The following is a 22409-nucleotide window of genomic DNA, read 5'->3' on the forward strand; positions in this document are numbered from 1 at the left end:
TGAGCCCAGGAGCTCAAGGCTGCAGTGAGCTACAACTGCGTCTCAGTCCTTCAGCCCGGGTGACGAAGTAAAACCTTTTCTCTTAAAAAAAAAAAAAAAAAAGGATGCACTGAGGCCCAATATTATCAGTTATTAACATAGGTAGATGTGCACACACGGACACATCTCACAGCAGCAGTAAAGCAAAGAACCCGAACTAGTAACTCTTACATGGTGGCATATATACTAGCAAGCATGTTAGGCCCTTAACATCAATGATGAGAAAATGAATAAAGCAAGGGCACTTGTCAGACAAAAGGAGTATGATGTATCAGAGACAAATGGAGAAGGATGAGGGCTGTGTTGAATGTACGCAGCAGGAATGGAAGGCAACACTATCCAAGAAAGACCCTACCACCCAAAGGATCAAGTCTGAACCCCTTCCAGGGGGAGGCTGGTGCGGAACAGGACAGGCAGGCTGGAGGAGTGCACCAAGAGGAAGTGCAAATCCACGTGTTGAAAAGGAACCTGCATGGCCATCCCTGTTTGTGAACCGCTGTTGAATGCTCCTCTGGAGAAAGCCACCAGTCCAGTGCTTCTCCAACCTGACTGTGCAGGAGTCACCCAGGGCATCCAGTAATTGGTAGACTCTATCTCAGCCCCTCTGAGGCAGGGCCTGACATCCTGCATTTCTGATGAGCTCCAGGGACGCTGCTGCCCACGGACCACACTTTGGGAAGCACTGTCCTGGAGGACAGCCTGGCCAGTAACAGGCAGAGGGAAAGAGAGTTTAACAGAAAGAATATCACCTGCCAGACAGGGAACGGGAGACCTGGGCTGCTGGCTCTCCCTTTGTTTCCTGGTCTCAGGTCCTTTAGCTGTAAAACAAGAGAGATCTCTTAGGTTCCTTTGTAGTTTTAAAAACCTGAGGCAGGAAGAAAGGTTTGTGGCCTGAAGAGTTGCACCTCTTAAATCAGGGATTAAAGATGAGGACAGAGCTTGAGAGAATAAAAGGTTACTGAAGAGCTGCACGTCTTCAAGGCAAGAGAGGAAGAATTTACTTATTTTTACTGGAATGCCTCGACAAAAATACCAAATGACTTATGCCCAGGGCTATTTTTGCAAAACAATGGTCAAGTCTGGGAATAACTCAAGTGTCCATCAATAGGGGACTGACGGAATGAAATTCCGTCAGTCCATAGCAGGAAGTTATAAAAAGAAAAGGGAATTCTCCGTATACTGACATTGAGTGAGTTCCAGTATACGGCGCTAAGTGAAAAAAAAAACAGGGCTCAGGACAGTATATACCACGTGCTGCTTTATGAGTAAGTGAGAATACAAATATATCCATACTCTTTCCAAAAAGGGCAATGGAGGAGGGATAATCTCAGAACAAATAAAGACAGTTACCTATAAGGGGACAGCGATGGAAGGTGGCTTTAATACAAGAACGTAATAAGAACATAAACATAAACATATACTATGTATCAAGTTAGTGGTGAACTCATATAGGGAAACATTACTTCACCTGACTTTGAAATCTGTTTTTATCATCATCCCTGATAGTATATGCTAAATAAAAAAGGACTGCCAAGAAATATTTAACTGACTTTAGTAGCAATAAAGATAGCAAACTGTTAACAATGGTTGAAGCTGAGTGATGGGGTTTCATTATGCTGCTGGTTCTCATGTTATCTTCTCTATTTTAGTATATGTTTGAAGAATAATTTAAAAATAGCTTTCCAAATAATCTTCTGTTTTTATTTTGTTTTGTTTTGTTTTGTTTTGAGACAGGGTCTCGCTCTGTCACCCAAGCTGGAGTGCAGTGGCACGATCTCGGCTCACTGCAACCTCTGCTTCCTAGGTTCAAGCGATTCTCCTGCCTCAGCTTCCCAAGTAGCTGGGATTACAGGCAGGCACCACCATGCCCGGCTAATTTTTGTATTTTTAGTACAGATGGGGTTTCACCGTGTTGGCCAGGGTGGCCTCGAACTCCTGACCTCAAGTGATTCGCCCGCCTCAGCCTCTGAAAGTGCTGGGATTACAGACGTGAGTCAATGCACCAGCCTAATCTTCTTTATCTAATATTAACATACACACACTGAACAAGAATACAAGGTTTGCAACGAAGACAACCTTAGTCCACCAAAAGTGAATATCAATGTATGTAAGATCTAAGATACAAGCAGGGAAGAAGGTAGGGAAGTGGGGCCACATCTGACTCCTACCGCAAAGTAATAGATTCAGCATCTGTACAGACCTCACTGTATTCAAATACATTTTATATTATCTCATTCTGTTTTCACAACAAAATTGCAGGATAACTACTCTGCCCACCTGTAGCGAAGGGAAGTGACTCAAATTGATTCCAGCTCAAGTTCTTTAATCTGCAAGTCCAGTGCTTTTCATACTGGCCCTTCTGGTAGCCCCACTAACAGGAGTGTGGGGCAGGGTTCACGAACCTAAAGCCAACAATCTCCAGTAGTACTTTAAAAATTCATGCTAATTTTTAACTTTGTTCCATAACGTATCCACATTATCTTAATATGAAAACAGTGTATTTCATGACTTATCATCAATTAAAATAGTCCTGCATGTGTATTGTGTGGCTTTATGGGCCCAGAAGCCACATGACTTATTCTGATTATCAGAGGCGTTAAACGGCACCAGCCTCCCTGTGATAGCTGTCACCCAGCAAAAAATGGGACAAGTCCCATTGTCCCACTAGCACATCGCTGGTAGCATCTCCAGTTGACAGTATTTCAACTGGTACCTACAAATACATTTTCTGCTAATGTAACTTTTTAAACCTGAAAATTCTGTCTAGTCTTTTAAATACACCACCCAGAAATGAGTTAGTGAGTGCAATAGAAAATAAATTAAAATCACATAATATGGTTTGAAATGGTTCAAATGTATCTGGGCACATTTTTGAAAGAGCCATTTCATGGCTACCCTGAGCAGAGAGCTGAGATAACAAAGAACATACCTTTGCAGCAGCCTATTTCAAAGAAAAAGAAAACAATAAGATTGACTACTATATCTGTTAACAAAATGGCAACAATTTTGTGCTTTTTAAATAAACTTTGTTTCAGACTTAGAGAATTATTACAAAGATAAGATAGAGTCCCCATGTCTCCCGAAGCCAGTTTCCCCTATTATTAAGATCTACATTGGTTCAGGACATGTCTCAGAATTAAGGCATCAAAGTTGATTTATTATTAACAAAATCCCATACTTTATTTCCATTTCCTCAGTTTTTCCCTGATGTTCTTTTTCTTGTTGCAAGATGCAATTTTCTTTCCATTTAAATTCACCCATAGGAAGGCTATTAAGCTAATAACAAATTCAGGCCTAAAAGGCTAAAATGTTTCTCAAGGCATCCTTAGCAAAAGAAAAATGCAGGTGTTGGATGAAATACCAGTCAGCTCTTCAACAAACCAGCCTTCATCTACATAGCCTCGGAATCACCACTTTAGAGGACTTAAACTTAAACATGGTCTCAAACTTCTGGGCTCAAGCAATCCTCATGCCCCAGCCTCCTAAAGGGCTGGGATTATAAGCGTGAGTCACCACACCTGGTCTTCCACGGCATTTCGTATTTGGTCAGCCAGTACCGACGCTTTAGGCTGTGAGACAGGTGCCATCCTGTGCAGTGTAGAAAATAGACCAGCACCCAGGCCTCTACCCACTAGATGCTTGCCAGCTTCACACCCCACTCCCTCGAATATGACAACTAAAACTGTCCCCAGATAAGAGTCAAATGTCCCTTGTGGGAGAGAAGGCAAAACTGCCACTGGTTGAGAACCACTGGCTTGAAGCAATTCATAATATGGATAAATATAACAAAATTTCTACAGCAATGTAAGAAGATGTCAACGTGGATTAAACAACTATTTTTAAAAACCTTTTATTAGACTATATAAATGAGTATGTGTTTTAGAAAATATAATCAATATGAAAACTAAAAAATAGGCCGGATGTGGTGACTCACGCCTGTAATCCCAGCACTTTGTGAAACTGGGGCGGGCAGATCACCTGAGGTCAGGAGTTCGAGACCAGCCTGGCCAACATGGCAAAACCCCGTCTCTACTAAAAATACAAACATTAGCCGGCACCTGTAATCCCAGCTACTTGGGAGGCTGAGGCAGGAGAATCGCTTGAACCTGGGAGGCAGAGGTTGCCATGAGCGGAGATTGCGCCACTGCACTCCAGACCTGGGTGACAGAGCGAAACTCCGTCTCAAATAAACAAACAGAAAACAAAGAAGCCAAATCATAGTTGTTCCTGTCAACTGTTATGAACTAGTGCTTTGTAAAATAATAAGTGTAATGTATAGGTTTAAGAACTCCATAGAAACAAGGAATTCAAATCAGAAATCATTCTTAACCCTTTCTATCCTAGGATTCTAAGGTAAACATCAGATTCTATAACTAGCAGCTAAAACAATAAGCATGAGGCAGAACTTGGTCTGGGAAAGAGGCCAAGATGGATAACCCATGACTACTGTGTGTCCCCAGCTCCCCCACACTCCACCTTAGAGGACCATGGAAACACTGCCCAGGGATCCTTTTGCCACCAGCAATTTAAACAGACCCCATTCCTTAAAAGAAAATTAGGGCCAGGGAGAGAAAAGATCCAGATGGGAAGGACATGCCTGATAAACGCTTTAGGCTGATGTCCCCAGCTTCTCATATGTCACTCTGCTTAATTTGGGATTGGAGGTGGCAAGAAATAAGCCAATAATCCACAGTTCTCAAGGGAAATCTGATAGGCTGCAGGATGGTGCCAGCCAAATTTTTTAAAAAGCAATTTTAAAAGTTGTCTCTTAAAATAAATTTTAAAAAAGGGCCACCTCTCATTTTTGCAGCTCTGAAAGCTTTTTTTTCATCTCTGCAAAGGTCTCAACATAAACAGGTAGAAATACCACCATCACATACCGAGGTCAGAAGAAAGGGCTAACATTACCTAGCCTACAGCTACTAGGCCATCCAGGCAGCTCTTTCCTTTATGGACGGGTGCCAAGGGGTGTCCGAGCAGAAAGGTGAAGAAGGCAGGTCGGTGCTGAAGAGACCCAGGCCATCATCGCTTGCAGGTGAGAGCCTTTAATCAGCCGCTGCCACCCCCACCCCCACGCACTGGAGAGAGTGTGGGGCAGCACCTTCCCTCAAGCAGGGTTAGGGGAAAGGCTCACCAGAAGGTCCTCGGGTTTTAGGAACCCTCAAGCCCTCCACCCAACAGGCTGCTCTGTGGCTGCTCTCTTCTGCTGAACAGCTTTGGTTCCACCCCATCGGTCTCAGCCCAAATTCCATCCAAGGCAAAGAGAGCATAGAAAGAGAAAACTGGCCATGCCCAGTTCCTACAGGTGGGCAGGTGGCTGGCAGGGAAGGGATCACACGGAAGGACCATGGAGCTCGGCCTGTGCATACTAACCCAGCTCAATGTTAATCAAGGCAAAGGATCATTCACATTTAAGATCATTAACCAGGTGCTTGGGTCGCTTGGCAAGAGGTGAGCGTTTACAAGCTGAAAAATGCATCTGGATCAAGGGGCAGCCTCTTGTTGCCAAACACAGGTTTGGGTAATTTCAGGAGAAGGGCACGTCAATGGCAAGAAGGAGCAGAAGCAAACGGGGGTGTCTCAGGAAGGGGCCCCATTTCCTTCTTGCAAAGCTGCTCCCACCCACGGCCACACTCCATTCCATCAGGTTTATGTGCCGTTCTTCCTTGTCCCTTACGGGGTAGAACCATCACCTTGCGTGCAAAGCAGTTTACAGGTAAAGAATTATAAACAGGTTAAAGTTTATGGCATTTGTCTTGCCAATTTTCCATCTCTCAACAGAAACATCTCCTTTTAAGGTGATGGCCCAGGCTCTACCACGGCAAGTCCCACCCAAAAAGGAAGGCACTTCCCTGTTCACTAAACCACTTTGCTGTTCCTCCCACATCCAAGGACCCAATGCCACACAATTCTCAAGCACAACAAGAAGTCGCCATCAAGCAAACAGGGCCAGAAGTTCCATTTCACACATGACCAACGGCCACGGTTTTGAAGATTTCTGGCAAATGTTCTTTCCGACATGCTTCAAGTTGCTGCACATGCTCGGTGCCCTCCTCCTCACCATCTCCTCTTCCCCCTCATAAAAATCACCAGGAGCTCCCGTCTCAGCCTTTGTCTACGGCAGCCTGAGACTTTCTCACTGTTTATATAGAATCATCCAAACAGAGCAGGCACTGCCCTGGTTTTCTATTCCAGCATTAACCTAATTCAATTTTCCTCAAGTTATATGTTTACCAGAGAGTATTACCTGTGGCTGATGTAAAAAAAAAAAAAAAAAGAGAGAGAGAGAGAGAACAGAACAGTAGAGCCCCAATATCCCTGGCTAGTAAGATTAGGTCAAAGAGAAAGACAGATTAATTTCTATGTCATTTTTAGTGGCACATAACATGGGTAGTCTTTAACTTAGAGTAAATTAAAACTAAGTGCCAGTTTTATTTTCTCTTAAAGGAAATAAAAGTTTGTATGTTTGAGGGCTGAAGAATGTGGGAAAAGACAATGAGTAAAGATTAAGCACCTCATTTATAATTTTTTAAAGTTCCTAACTGCACGTTTATCCATATAAGAGCAAAATCATTTGATCTGTGTGAATACATGTAAAAATTCAAGTTAGGGGTCATGTGACTCATCCCCAGGTATTTCCTGTAAAGGTTATAAAACAAATGAGAAGGTTTGTGTATCCCAGGAGGTGAATCTAAAACAATAGAGAGAAGTATGTTGTCCCATCATGAGCTGGCTGATTGCATTAGCTATGCTCTAAATTGAACTTAATTCACAGTGAAGCCTAAAAAGAATCAAATTTTAAATAAAAGATCTGTCCTCGCTTCACCTGAGGTTTTGAACTCAGAAATTTGAAAATCTCTGAACTCTACATGACAGATTCCTTTACAGTGTCTATTTTTGACATTTCAGGAACACAGTGATGACAAATGCAGTAATTTATTCATAAAAGGGGGGGAGAAGCACCAGAGCAATATCTGTGTAATTTTTCGCTGCACCACCCTGAAGAAAAGAGGTTGCAAACAAGATGACACAGGTTAAATACATAAATAATTAAAATGTTTTCACTGTGCCGCCTTTTGATTTTGAAGCATGCAAAAAATGTCTAATGGACATTTTAAAAAGAAAGCAAGCAAGTTCAAATAATTCCCCAAATCCTGCACATTTGGGTTAAAGCTAATGGATTCACGGTAAGAGAACCTTCTCCTGATGCTGTGGGCACGAATCGAGTAATAAGGGGAATGGAATCTTCGGTGGGACTTACCAGATTCCAGGCAGGAAGAGCTCGTCTGAAGTAGGGAGAGGAGAGAGAGGCAGGTCTAGATGCAGATGGTCTGTTTCCCCTAACAACAGCAACGGCGGCGGTGAAGAGAAATCCTGGTCTCTGCCAGCTCCCTGCCAGGTAACCAACAGCCTGGAGCGGGAGGCACCGCGTGGGGAGGGCTCTGCAGCCGCTCCCGTCCAGGTAGGGCCCCGCGCAGCCACCCACCCAGGCACCCGCGCGCCACTGAAGCCTGTCTGGGTTGGAAGCTGCTGCCGCTGATGCCTGCCTCTCTCGAATCGGGAGCAAATTCAAATGTGGGGAACAAGGAAGTGCCTCATCAGAGGCAGCAGAGCCAATGACTATAGGAGGAACTTCGTGTATTCAAGAGACACAAAAAAGCAATTCAAACCACAGCCCTACAATGCTGCCCTTGCAGCAAAACAACATCAGGGGAGTTATAACAGCCAGCTTGCCATGAGACTTGTGTATACCTGGCCCGGCCCAGGTGACCCTGGAGCCTCCAGGATCCATCTGAGGTGTATGGAATGTCCCTTTTGGAGCATCAGTGGCATCTTTTCCTAAATGTCCATAGCAATGTTAAAAAGAAATATATTCAAGGCAATAAGGAAACTCCTCTAGATACTTCCGTTTAAACAACTGTCCCACTGTCCTCACATACAAGGCATGAGCCTGTATTCTCATCAGCCAAAACTAGCTTTGGATCTCATCTCCACTAGCTTCGTGACATCCAGCAAGCTTCTCGACCTATGCCACCTTCGTGGTTCTTGTTTCTAGAAACAGCCTTGAAACCTCCTTCACGTGCTGCTTTGGGACCACAGGTCCTGCAATCAACGTGCTTTGGCCCTTTTTACATTTCCTTGCCTTTCACAGTTGCCCGTGGCTCTAAAAGTATTATCCTAAATCAACCAGTCACCCCTTTCACCTTCTGTCACTTTAAAAATGGATCCAGGGCATACCCAAAAGCAAAATATTTTCCTCTTTACTCTCTCTTTTTTTTTAAACTAATGTCTCCAACAGGTTAGGGAGGCCAATTTTAAAATCATTTTTGCATACAATGGTCAAAGAGACAGATCCCATGACCCCACAGCCCAAACCCTGCCAGGGACAAGTTGCAGCCCAAGGCGGAGGGGGTTTCTTCTGTTTAAAGTTCCGTGTAAATTCCCATTTCAAGGCCCCTTTTAAGGGGCCTTGAACACGCCCCTTTTAAGAGTCAAGAGTATTGAGGAAAAGAAAGGCTTTATTGAGCCAAAAGGTCTTTTTCTTGAATGCTTCCTTTTAAAAGGCAATTATTTCTTACAATGGGAATTTACAGCATACTTATATTACCATTCTTCCATACGATAAGAATGACCAGGGCATGGGTGACCGGCACAACACTTATCAAGTGACTGTCCATGGGAGGGGGAGATGCAGAGTCCCACCTGGGCTGAGAAGTCGCATCACCATCTGCTGGTGGCTCCTGCATTTTACAGTCAGGAGCCCTACACCACCTTCCATCTCCGCTGTAGCAGGCAGCCCATTAGAATTCCTGCTTTATTACATTAACTTTCTGATGACTTAGTTTGGCTGCTCAAGGACGACTCTCGTTCTTTCCCACCAGATCTTCTTTCCAACCTTCACTCTTTCCCACAGACTCGTAATCAGGCCACTAACAACAGCAGGGAGCGTAAAAGTTCTCTTCCCTACCCACCTCACCTGATACAGTGACAAAGAATGAAATTCACAACACACATGGAGAACAGGAAAACAAAGAACCAATCCTTCCCCAGAACGGAGCAGCTAAGAGCCAACGCTACTGAAAAGCATGGGGCAGGCATCTCCACCGAGTGCAGGGAAGAGGCCAGGTGAAGACCCAGGAAATAAATTTAAAAAGGGACAGCCTTTGAGCTGGTCCCTGACCGGAGAGCAAGACTTAGCTGAGCTCAGGCAAGCTGTTCTGTGTGGCCGGAGTAGATAATATATTGGAAATCAGGGAAGTCAAAAACAATGAACAGGAGATACTGGAAGAAATGTTCCTAATCACTTCAATCTTCCAAGACCTTCGTCCATCCCTGGTTAATATATCTATGTCCAGCAGGGTCTCAGAAGCAGATGCCAACCTGGGGGGAATATTTACCAGATGACGTGAAGGCCGTGGAAAAAGAAGAAATTGGAAAATTCATTATTTAAGTGGTGTCACTAGGATACTCCCTAAAATGATACCAGTAATTTCTAAAGAAGATCTAGGGGGAAGAGAATAAATCTGGGTTTTATAGGCAGCTGTGATGAGGTCTGGGTGACCAGCTGTGCCACAGCTGGCAAATGTGTCTACACATAGTAGTGGCATCTGTTTGCAGTATGACAGGAGAGGGTGCCTCTTTTAGGTACAAAGGAAGATAGGAATTATCACAGAACTTCATACCACATAGAAGGTCCTGTCTCTTCCATTACCCCAGTATATTATTTGCAAGTCTGTGAAATTAAGTATATGCCTGGTATTTAGTTTAATTTTATACCAGAATAATTCAAGAGGTAAATTTCAGTACCTTCTGTCTTCCAATCAGATGTACATTCTCATATATAAAATATTCCAAAGAAATAGCTCCTAAATAAGATGACTTAAATCAAGAAATACAGTCTCACATCTGACCTCATCCACACTCTATACACTGGCCTTACTCTCCTCTTAGCCACCTCACTGTAAAAACATTTGCAACTGCCACAGGTGCATGCCCAAAACCATACAGGCTATTGTGCTGTGTTGGAACATGATCACATCAAACCAGGATATCCACTGATATTTAAATATCAATTTAAAATGATAAGAAGTGAAGCAAGCAGGCAGAAAGACAAGTCTACACATTAAAGGATCTCTCTCTCTTTCTTTTTACATCTGGAAATCTGGAAATCTACAGCCCATGTTCAAGTGCCAGGCTCAGCTCAAATCAGCAAGTGATGATAAATTCCTGGAGGCCTAGAACTCCGTGTTCTTCATCTCCCAGTACAGTGCCTTTCAACATAAAATAGATGGTTGCTGAACTCTCCTGAAAGAAAGAGACAAGTACCTGTGGGCTGCATCACCACCAGCTAACGCAGCAGAAGGCACAGATGCTTGCGTTCAGCTAGGTAGGAAACCAACCATGTAAGCAGTGAAAAGCATGTCAAGAGAGCTAGTAAAAACCATTAAAGTGAGTGGTAAACTGTCAAAAGGCAAACACGAATCACTAAACTAGAGAAGCTAGGAGTCAGGAGACCTGAGAACTAACCCTAATGATGCCCTTAAATACCCTCTTTGATTAAGACAATTTAATATCTTAACCTTTGAGAAATCAGCAAGCCTATCACACGACAGGCAACAGGAACTTCCCTGCCACTGTCTCCCCTTGTTACCAAATTAACGATGGCACCTTACACACAGTCAATAGTGCCTTAGAACCAAGAAATCATTTCTGATCTTGAACAATGCATTTAATGTCTGTATGTTAAGATGACAGCTCCTTGTCACACAGTTTAATGATCCAGGCTCACATATTTAGGAGACCAGGATTGAAAAGCCAACTCAAATGCTATCATCATTAAGTTTTTTAAAATTATTATTATTTTCTGTAGCTCAGGCTGGAGTGCAATGGTGCGATCTCAGCTCACTGCAACCTCCAACTCTCATGCTCAAGCCATTCTCCCACCTGCGCCTCCTTAACAGCTGGGACTACAGGGGCATGCTGCCACACCAGGCTAATTTCTGTATTTTTTGTAGAGATGGGGTGTCACCGTGTTACCCAGACTGGTCTCAAACTCCTGAACTCAAGTAATCCAGCTGCCTCAGCCTCCCAAAGTGCTGGGATTACAAGTGTGACATTAAGCAAGTTTTTATCAAGCTTGTACCACGTACCCTGTCAGCACTGGGGTTTCCCAGATTGAACCCCAGTCCCAACACTGGAGTTTCCCAGATTGCTTCCCCTTGAAGCACTGGGGTTTCTCAGATCAGGGCTCACCTCTCACTGCCCACCAGGTATAACTTTTCTGAAATAACCAATTATATGCCTGTTATCTGTGCATGCAATTTAGCACTTTGGTTATACACTGAGGGTGGTAGGAGTATCTATGCTGGTTATACACCAAGTTCTAGCTTAATGTGATTGTTCTGTAATAAGACTACGTCGCCGATAAAATGTTAAGTTGTACATACCAAGGCCAATGTCTTTTTTTAGCAATTTACCTATTACAGCAGAGCCAACCTGCAGGTCACCTGAGTCCAGGGAACTTAGCTGCAAAACCCAAATAAATAGAAACAAACCTCTGGATTCTGAAGTAGAGGCCACCAAAAGCCAGGCCCTTGATCTCAGAGCTTCGTTAACTGACTGTAACACAGTTCTGAACAAGCTTCATTATTGAGCTTCCCATTACAGAGATTAGGCTTCTAATCAGCAATACGGCAGTCAAATCGCATTACTGTCTCTCCTATAGGAACCAGACACACCAAACACACCAGAAAATGTAGTGACAGCGGGGTTATTCATTGATACAAATGGCAATTAAAAATTTCAGCCATTATAATTATCAATAGTCCACTTAAAAATCAGTTTGTTTTAAGCCCTTTTTATCACTAGTTTTTGTTTTTCTCTCTTAAAATATTATATTTTCAGAGACAGAGTCTCACTCTGCCTGCCACCCAGGCTGAAGTGCAGTGGTGTATTCACGACTCACTGCAGCCTTGACCTCCCAGGCTCAAGCAATCCTCCCACCTCAGCTTCCTGAACACCACTACGCCTGGCTAACCTTTTACAATTTTTTGTAGGTATGGGGTCTCACTATGTCATTCACTATGTTCAGGATAGTCTCGAACCTCTGGCCTCCTAAAGTGCTGGGATTTTAGGTGTAAGCCACCATACCCAGCCTTTTTATCACTGTTACATCTTCTATTTGAAGGTAGAAAAAGATGGATTTAAATAATGGAGGTAAAAGGTAAACTAAGAAGTATAAATCATAGGTTCTCACTCAAAGAGGTAACTTTAATATCTCAATCTAAAATAAACCCTTCCAGTAGTAAATGCAATACAGGTTCTTCACAAGTGTATATACATATCCTGTATACAGACACATGAACACATATATATATTTGGTTACAAGAAAAGAAAATGCTCATGAGCCCGCTTCTCTGAGATAATGCTACTAATACATTAGGGCATTAATACCCTTTCAGACCTTCATCTATATTTCTGCATTATGTGTTTCCTATAAAAAGATGAGATCAAATTACACAAACCAGTCTACAACTTACTTTTCATTCTATGTTAGAAAATGTTTCCATAACATTAAATACTTATCAGCAACATCATTTCTAATGGCTTTATACTATTCCATTATAAAGATAAACCATTATTAAGCTAATTTAGGTGCTTCAACTTTTTCATTATAAGCAATGCTTCATCTTAATAGCTAATTTTTTAGGTATATGATACATGCATACCCTCTTTGGATACATAAGGATAAAATATAACTTCAATACTTCCTTAGGAAGAGCTCCTTTGAATGAAGTGTGTTTGCTAGATCAACAGGCACGCATGCCCTTTTTTCTACATATTTGATACTTTAAACAATATGTTAATTGAAGAAAATTTAGAAATTCAGAAAAAGCAAATATAATTTATACTCCTACCACCCTAACATAATGTTAATAGTTTGCATACCCTCTCCATCCAGTCTTTTCTAATTATATCTTTTTTCCCTAAAAACGATTTGGAGTACTTGGTTTGCTTTTACTGGAGTTTTAATTCTTTTTTAGAGAATTCCACATAAGAGATTCCATTTTCCATTTACCTACTTTAAATTTAATAACATGAATCGTAAAACTCTCATTCAATAAAGGCAAGAAATAAAAGATACTTGACTTCTGCTGGATGGCCCAGTGTGGAAAGAGGAAGGGATGAAGTAAGGAGAGAAAGGTGGGGATGGAGGAAAGGCGAAGGGATCGAGGTGTGCCCACCACCGCTGTGGGCCACAGGCTTCACTATGAGCTATCACTACCTCTGAAGTCAGTCAGTGACCATTAGTTACAACAGATGAGTTCATGTAAAGAAAAAAGCCAAAACCGCTGGCCAGAGAGGAAATCACCCCGGGCTGACCAGGATGTGTGCAAAGCCCCACCTCAACACACCTGAATTCTGATTTACACGTTCGTTATTGGACTTGAGGGCTGCTAACTCCTTAAGCTAGATGCCAGCAGATGTACTTATTCTGAACTTGGACAGCCCCCTAGAGAGCCCAAAACTCACACCAGTCTAGCCGTACAGGCTAAATACGCCCAAAGCAAATCGAAGGTTTTAAAACATAGCCATTTATACTCTAGGCTCATTGTCTGTAAGTTATTTTCTTCCTCCAGGTGTATTATGTCAACTCCTGGGGTGTAAAGGTCACTACCTGTGGTTTGGGTTTTGGAAGAGATGTACCCCAGAGCACACCAGGGCTACGGAGTTCAAGTGGGGAATGCACCAGATGGGGCTGAACTTTTAAACATAAAAGATCCTGTTGCTGCCTTTCAAACAGCAGGCTTAGCAGAGAGAGAGAAAGGCAGCGACAATCTGACGTGGGCTTTATAAAGTCTAAAAATAGGCACCTGTGGCAGAACGGTTTCTTTAGAGAACAATTTTAAAGATTCCCAGGAGGTGTCAGCTGTTCACCAAATATTGGATGAGGATAAAGGCTTTCTGAGCTGTCAGGGGATTGCAAAGCCCACGGTGAGGGCACCCGAGACAGGTGAAGAAAAGGTCTTGGTTCAGAATCCTGCTCATGACAAAGCCGCCTGGGAGAGGAGATCTCTGATGCAGGAAAGCAGTACTCAACAGGAGCTGAGAATCCACTCCGAGCTCACTCAGCCGGAGCTGAGAATCCACTCCGAGCTCACTCAACAGGAGCTGAGAATCCACTCCGAGCTCACTCAACAGGAGCTGAGAATCCACTCCGAGCTCACTCAACCGGAGCTGAGAATCCACTCCGAGCTCACTCAACAGGAGCTGAGAATCCACTCCGAGCTCACTCAACAGGAGCTGAGAATCCACTCCGAGCTCACTCAACCGGAGCTGAGAATCCACTCCGAGCTCACTCAACAGGAGCTGAGAATCCACTCCGAGCTCACTCAACAGGAGCTGAGAATCCACTCCGAGCTCACTCAACCGGAGCTGAGAATCCACTCCGAGCTCACTCAACCGGAGCTGAGAATCCACTCCGAGCTCACTCAACAGGAGCTGAGAATCCACTCCGAGCTCACTCAACAGGAGCTGAGAATCCACTCCGAGCTCACTCAACCGGAGCTGAGAATCCACTCCGAGCTCACTCAACAGGAGCTGAGAATCCACTCCGAGCTCACTCAACCGGAGCTGAGAATCCACTCCGAGCTCACTCAACAGGAGCTGAGAATCCACTCCGAGCTCACTCAACAGGAGCTGAGAATCCACTCCGAGCTCACTCAACCGGAGCTGAGAATCCACTCCGAGCTCACTCAACCGGAGCTGAGAATCCACTCCGAGCTCACTCAACAGGAGCTGAGAATCCACTCCGAGCTCACTCAACAGGAGCTGAGAATCCACTCCGAGCTTCTACCTTGCCACACAGACCGACTGGAAGACTATTAGGCCATGCAATCACTTTCATTAGAAAAACAATGAATTAACTCACTTTCAAGACGAATAACTACAGATTACTTGCGAAGAGACAGTCTTCTCCATAATGCAGGCATTAATATGCATCTGCTTAGCTTCCATTATTCAAAAACAATGTTGGAGGCAGGTAGGTTAGTGCAAAGCCCTGGCCACCAATATGCTGTTACATGGAAAGTCAAGGGCAGGGGCTGTGGGACCAGAGTAACACAGGGCTCCAAAGAGCACCGGGGCCAGATTCAAATTGGACGCGCCCCATGGCACACTGGAATACAGGCTAGGACACAGTCAGGAGCCCGAAGCCTAGTCCTGCCTCCCCATGCCACTTCAGGTCCTTGAGGGAACAAGCAGCCTCCAGATTCTCAGTTTCCCAGTCTGCAGAGGTGGACCCACTCAGTGGTTCCTGACCCTGGCCACCCACATCTCACCCCAGGCCAAGGAAGTCATTTGCTCTGGACCAAGTCTTGGCAGCCAATATGTTGCTGGAGCTCCCAGGTGATGCTAATGCCAGGACAGGGTTGAGAACCACTGGTGCTAGGGTCCCTTTGAGCCCTGCGTTCTGTATGCACATTTTCACTCATCTCTGTTTTTTTCTTCCAGTAGGCTAATGAAGAGCTGTCTAATGAAAGGAGAAGTGCGGTGCTGGAGGACTGTCCTGTGGGTTGGCCCGGGCGTCAGGCACAGGTCCTGGTCTTAGCCGGACTATCGCTGAACAGAGGCTTTGGCCATACATTCCCTTGCAAGGACTCTTCGCTTCCACATTCTGAACACTGTCCTGCTTTGGTTCAAACGCCTTTCTTTCAGCCCTCAAAATACATCTCACATCCCTACCATGAAGTTTTCCCTGGATTAAATGGAGGCAAAGTCGCGAAAAATGCAAACAAGAAATAATACAGACTCAAGCACATGCCCAGCTCTTCAGAAAGCAAGAACTGAAGCTCCCTGAGCTAGCAGCACATTCATATTCTCTCTCCCTTGAACTCAGACCAAAGATAAACAACATGCACATGGGGGTGGGGGCAGTGGTGAGGATTTTCTGATTTTTAATGTGATTTCCATATTTGCTTTCAGAATACAGGTTCCATCTGCTTCTTTTTTTATGAGAAAAGGAAATCGTGCATTTAATCATCTTTGAATATTACTAATTTTATATTTCTATTTCAAGTGTCTGGTAATTTGATTTTCATAATTAATCTTAAAATGTATGCAGAACACACAAAAAAACTCAATACATGTGAAGAGAAGGGAAACAAAAAAAGTCCTATTTTCATCTACTACAGAAAATATTAAGTCAAAGGTTTATATGTAATGAAGCATACTGGATTTGAATCCTAATCATATATATTTTAGATTTAAATTTTTTCTTTATTGTTCTTCTGATTTATAAGAATCTAAGAAAAAGGTTTCCCTTCTTACTACTTCTTCCCCGGTCCCCACCCTCTGCTGATTTTCCTTCCAAAGGCTGCCCTTCTTACCCATTCCCAGCCCTCCAGTCCCCTACCTGCCTGGTTCAGTGACTCAGTGAGCAATAAGTGCAGAAAGCCAATGCCCAGAAGATTAAAATAAACTTGTCAGGTTGTCACAAAGTTTTTCTGGGTTCTCCAGGCCCCTCTAGAGCCAGCTCATTTGAAGCAGACAATTGCTGGCCAACAAGGTCTGGAAGCCACAGAGACAAAGGAAGCCCACTGTTTTTTTGAAGACGCTCCGAGGGGTCTTCAAAAGCCTGTGCACTAGGCTTCATGCCTGGCCCTTCCTACTGAGTGGCCTTGTCCACTGCCTGCTGCTTAAAGGCTTTCCAAGCACCTATTAATTTCAAAGATCACTTTCCTGCATGAAGTCATGCCTGAGAGCATGAACAAGAGTTCTCAGACCGAAAGCAGAAAACCAAGATTCTTAATGAAATGATCAAGTGAGAACCCGATCATTTACTGGTGGTGTAGACCAGTGGCTCCCAGCTCTGGCTTTCATTCCAGTCACCTGGGGAGCTGGAAATGCCAGGGCTGCAGACGAGCTGAATCCGAAGGCCTGGAGGCAGGGCCTCAGCATACCAGGTGACTGGCGTGCAGTGAGCATGAGAAGAGAGTCTATGCAAGCACATCGGAACGCAGCTCCAACTCTGGCACTTAAGTCTGCTGTGACTTAAGCAAGATGCCTAACCCTTCTCATCCTCCATTCTTCTTATCTGGAAAATGCCAGTAATAATCCCTACCTCCTAAGACTGATTGATGACTATGATTTAATTATGCCATATGAAGCTACAGTGTCTCAAAATACAGTAGGTCTCAGCCTCTGCTGCTTCATCTATAAAATGACAATCAGAAGAGAGAATGATCTGCTGGGAGTGTGAAAAGGAAATGAAGACAGAAGGGAGTGTGACTCACACATTATAAAAAAAACACGAATTCATGATGGGCTAGAGGCCAGTTTACAGAACATCCCATTCTCCTGCTCACATCAGGGGTAACTCAACACAGCCCAATAAAATACAGGCTGTAAGCTCTGCAGGAGCCACCATCTCTCTGCTGCAAATGCCAGCCTAGGGCTGACATCCAATGGAGAAAACCAGGCTGAGAATAAAACCTGCAGAGGGCAGAGGGAGGGTGGGAGAGAAGGAGAAGGGACGCTGATGTCTCAACACAGGTTCAAACTGTTGTTTAATGCACCCTTTTCTGTTGTTTCTAATCTCCTGTGACTCCGTCAACTAGGGAATGCGTGTTCTTGTGCATCCTTCTCTGTACAAGTGTGTGTATGTATCCTTCTCTGTACGCATGTGCATATGTATCTGTTGCATGAACTGGCAGAACTGGGAGTGCTGGGTCTAAGAGTACACACATTCATCATTTTATTTTTTACTTTTTATTTATTTATTTATTATAATTATTTTTTGAGGCAGAGTTTTACTCTTTTTGCCCAGCCTGGAGTGCAATGGCATGATCTTGGCTCACTGCAACCTCTGCCTCTTGGGTTCAAGCAATTCTCCTGCCTTAGCCTCCCGAGTAGCTGGGATTACAGGCATGAACCACCACACCTGGCTAATTTTGTATTTTTAGTAGAGATGGGGTCTCACTATGTTGGCCAGGCTGGTCTCGAACTCCTGACCTCAGGTGATCCACCTGCCTAGGCCTCCCAAAGTGTTGGGATTACAGGAATGAGCCACCATGCCCGACCAGGTATTTGTCATTTTGATACATATTTCCAAATGGCTAGAGGTTGTACCCACTTAATTGCCCTACAGCAATAGTTTAAGGGTAGCTGTCATAGAAAGTGGCAGTATGTTCCTGCTTGTCTGTTTTTACATTTTATATAATATACATACATTTTAAGACATTCATCAGTCTGGTCATTCATAGCTTCTCCAATTTGGGGTTGATGAAATGAAACTGCTTTAAGCTTCTTTTTTAAAAACTTAAGACGTGTGGACATCAGTAGTTTTAAAGTGTTTCATATGGAACAGGTATCATTCCCTTTGAAACCTGTTTCTACTAATGGTGCTAATTCCAAGCTCCCTACCAAAAGCTTACAGAGAAGTGAGCCACAGTCTGGGGTAATCCAGCTCCCACGGTCCGATCACAATTAAGGCCTCCCTGTCATTCCTGTAGCACTAAATGCTAACCAGGAACCTGTGCCAGCTGTTCAGCTGCACATTTGCACCATCCTGCTGCTACAAGTACAGTGCCTTGAGAGCAACGACCATGACTAATGGCGTGCATGCCTGGTGCTGATGAAACTGTAAACAAATGGCCTAATTCGCTCTCCCTCACAGGGTTAGGTCCTGTTTGGGAAAAAGGGTGAGCAGTGCTTAGGAGAACACTTTCTTTTTTTTTTTTTCTTTTTGAGAGGGAGTCTCACTCTGTCACCCAGGCTGGAGTGCAGTGGTGTGATCTCTGCAAGCTCCGCCTCCCGGGTTCACGCCATTCTCCTGCCTCAGCCTCCCGAGTAGCTGGGACTACAGGCGCCCGCCACCACGCCCGGCTAATGTTTTTGTATTTTTAGTAGAGACGGGGTTTCATTGTGCTAATCAGGATGATCTGGATCTCCTGACCATGTGATTCACCCGCCTTGGCCTCCCAAAGTGCTGGGATTACAGGCATGAGCCACTGCACCCAGCCTTAGAAGTCTTTTAACAGCAGAAGTTAAAATGAACAAAATAGGTTGTAAATAGGAAAGAGGGTAGAAGTTAAACAAAAATAATTCAAAATTAATCATGTTTCCACCTGCAATGTTCAGGATAACAAAAAGTGTTTTTTTGCAAACTTATGGTGAACCAAATAAAACTTGGGTAACTGAAATCCGATGAAGCGATCTGAAATGACACCCACAAGTACAGGAAAAAGCTATTTACAGGCCCGTGCGTGCAGCATGGAGCTTGGAAGTGAATACTCAATCAACTCGGTAAGATGCAACATGAACATCTATCTCCAAGGAGGGGGTGCTGCAGGTGAGCAGCTGGCTCAGGGCCCAGGCGGAGTGTTCATTCTACCTAGCCATGAAGCAGGTTGAAAGAGGACATGGCCTGTGAACGTACAGCTCAAGAAACATTTTAAGAACCGGCACAAATGCCACTCTCTGGGCAAATGTTTGTAGCAAAGACAGCTGGCACAGTACAGGTAACTGTCTACTCCTGTGTTGTGCCAGACCTGCATGAACTTCAACAGGGACAGCAGCAAGTTGAAGAGGCCAAAGAAGAGACCCAGAGCTAACAAACAAGGCACAGGGTTTACTTGGAGGAACTTATTTACAGGGTGGCCCCGTGGCACCGGCCTGGACAGCAGAACTTCAACTGCTTGTAAAAAGCATACAGCTTATACAGCACCTTCACTTAGCACCCTCCCCCAGCAACCTCCACGTGGCAACCCTCATTTCTTTAGTGACTGCTGTCAGCTATGTCTGCCATAAGGGTCACTCTCAGGGTGTGCTGAAGTTACCGCTGTTAGATGCTTCTCCCATCCAACCTGGAGCATTACTCCTATGGGAAGATGTGGTCCCAGTGACAACCCAGGTTACCAGGAAGAAGCCTCCTTGAGCCAGGGCTCCTATGCCAAGGGACCCAGCGGTGAAGGAGAAGAGAGAGTATCTTTCAAGGTGGCTTCCCCTGCAGTTGGCCAAACACTTAAAGGAATGCAGAATTTAAGCTCTGAGCAGTCAGGACCTCCCTGCATAGTGCACAGAACATTACAGGCACAGGCCAGGCGCGGTGGCTCACGCCTGTAATCCCAGCACTTTGGGAGGCTGAGGTGGGCGGATCACTTGAGGTCAGGAGTTTGAGACCAGCCTCGGCAACATGATGAAACCCCATCTCTGCTAAAAATGCAAAAATTAGCTGGGTGTGGTGGCAGGCACCTGTAGTCCCAGCAGCTTCAGAGGCTGAGACAGGAGAATTTCTTGAACCCGGGAGGTGGAGGCTGCAGTGAGTCGAGATTGTACCACTGCACTCCAGCCTGGAAGACAGAGCAAGACTTCATTTCAAAAAAAAAAAAAAAAAAAGTATCAATGCCTAGGTCACCAGAGAGAGCTGCAGGAACTGTCCTAACAGCCCTGAGAATAAATCATAATGTCTGCAACTGCAAAGAAAATAAACTTTAACATCATCTCAACTGACACTTTTTCTCCCTAAGTGCCTCCCTCATTTTCTGTCCCACTGAAAACATGCATGGTTTTTGTTAATATTTGTAACATTAAAAGATGTTAAAGGAAAGGAAGGCCTTTATTACAAAATGAGCAGACACATTCCCCACCCCATTTTCCTCTGTGGGTATGTTCAGCACCCCCTACTCTGTTTTCAGTTCTTTGCTGCGCGTATCCACTTAGGCAATCTGCCCAGGTTTCCTGCACCAAGACTTAATGGACTCTTTGCCCTGCCCCTGGTAGAATTTTTATCAAAAACAAAACTCAAGCATCCAGAGAGAAAATCACCCAACCATGCATTTTTAAAAATTTAAATTAAAAATTGCTGCTGCTGGCCGGGCGCGGTGGCTCAAGCCTGTAATCCCAGCACTTTGGGAGGCCGAGACGGGCGGATCACGAGTTCAGGAGATCGAGACCATCCTGGCTAACACCGTGAAACCCCGTCTCTACTAAAATACAAAAAAAAATTAGCCGGGCGCGGTGGCGGGCGCCTGTACTCCCAGCTACTCGGGAGGCTGAGGCAGGAGAATGGCGTGAACCCGGGAGGCGGGGCTTGCAGTGAGCCGAGATCGCGCCACTGCACTCCAGCCTGGGCGACAGAGCTAGACTCCGTCTCAAAAAAAAAAAAAAAAAAAAAAATTGCTGCTGCTGTGGTTCTCTGAGGGTCACGATCATCAGTCTGAAAAACAAGGCTACTTACAAGCATCTACAAAGTTAGCGATAGAGAAGGGATGACAATACAAGGAAAAAAAAGTGTGAAAGACCTCTCTCGCATCTTCTGAGTCTCTTCCACATCACAGATTGTTCCACTAACTCTTTTGTAATACTACAATCTCCTACAATCTCAGAACCCTATGAAAGGGGAAATTTCTTTTTATTCCAAAGCCAAATACAAATACTTTTGAGATGAACCTTAGCTGTTCCCATAAATAGCATGGATATAGACAACTATTTATATAACAATATTTTTCTACAAGAGGAATTCCTTTCTTAGGCCAAGGCAGGAGGATCGCTTGAGGCCTTGAGGAGTTCAAGACCAGCCTGGGCAATACAGTAAGATCCCTGTATCTACAAAAAAAAAAAAAGGTTAAAAAACATCTAGGCATGGTTGCATGCACCTGTTGTCCTAGCTATTTGGGAGTCTAAAGTGGGAAGGTTGCCTGAGACCAGGAGTTCAAGGCTGTAGTGAGCTACAGCTGCACCACTGCACTCCAGCCTTAATTAGCAGAGAGACCCTGCTAATTAATTCATAGATAGATAAACTCTTTTCTTAAAGAAACCTGGAAGAGTGAAGTTCTGATTCATAAACATTTAAAACAAAAAATGAATCCCAAACATTCTGTCTATGGGACCATATTGAAATGAATACAGTACTCTTCATTTGAAGAATTTAATTTTTCCCACTACCAGTTAATTATTCCTTTTTAGTGACTAGCATTTTATTTGAATGATTCTACAAGTTTAAGAAATTCTCTGACAGAAAAGAAAGAAATAACGCGGAAATAAAGTTTAACACTATGTATTATCTACTTTAAAACCAGCTATACTTAAAAGTAAAATCATTCTCTCCTCTGCATCAGTGTCACTATTTGAGACTGGCTTAAATACCTGCTGAAACACAGAAAATGTGAATTAACGATGTCCTCTGAAAAAGAACTCCAATCGACTATTCAATGTGTGTATCATTTTATTTGTCTAGAACAAAAATGCACCTGACAATATGGCCACCAGAGGGTGCTGTAACCCCCCCCAATACACCTCGATAGAGCCAGAGCAGGAAGAGGCCTTCAGGTGACCGAGGCTGCACACCTACCCTCGAATGAACTGACATG

The 22409-nt window shown here is 44.1% G+C and overlaps 1 protein-coding gene across 31 annotated transcripts in view; it reads right to left on the reverse strand.

The window, feature by feature from the left end:
* Positions 1-22409, reverse strand: part of NEDD4L (NEDD4 like E3 ubiquitin protein ligase) — a 367516-nt gene that overhangs the window by 203174 nt on the left and 141933 nt on the right. For 3 of the 31 annotated variants that reach the window (XM_077974744.1, XM_015122091.3, XM_077974733.1), the window contains exon 1: positions 7301-7610. The exons of 23 other annotated variants lie outside the window; for them this stretch is intronic. The gene's annotated coding sequence lies outside the window, so the exon portion shown is untranslated. Of the gene's footprint in view, positions 1-4947; positions 5426-7300; positions 7611-22409 lie in introns of those variants that run through there. 5 more of the 31 variants (XM_077974742.1, XM_077974736.1, XM_077974732.1 and 2 more) reach the window with 4 other exon arrangements.

The sequence above is a fragment of the Macaca mulatta genome, chromosome 18 (assembly GCF_049350105.2).
Source record: "Macaca mulatta isolate MMU2019108-1 chromosome 18, T2T-MMU8v2.0, whole genome shotgun sequence".
Classification (NCBI taxonomy): Eukaryota; Metazoa; Chordata; class Mammalia; order Primates; family Cercopithecidae; genus Macaca; species Macaca mulatta.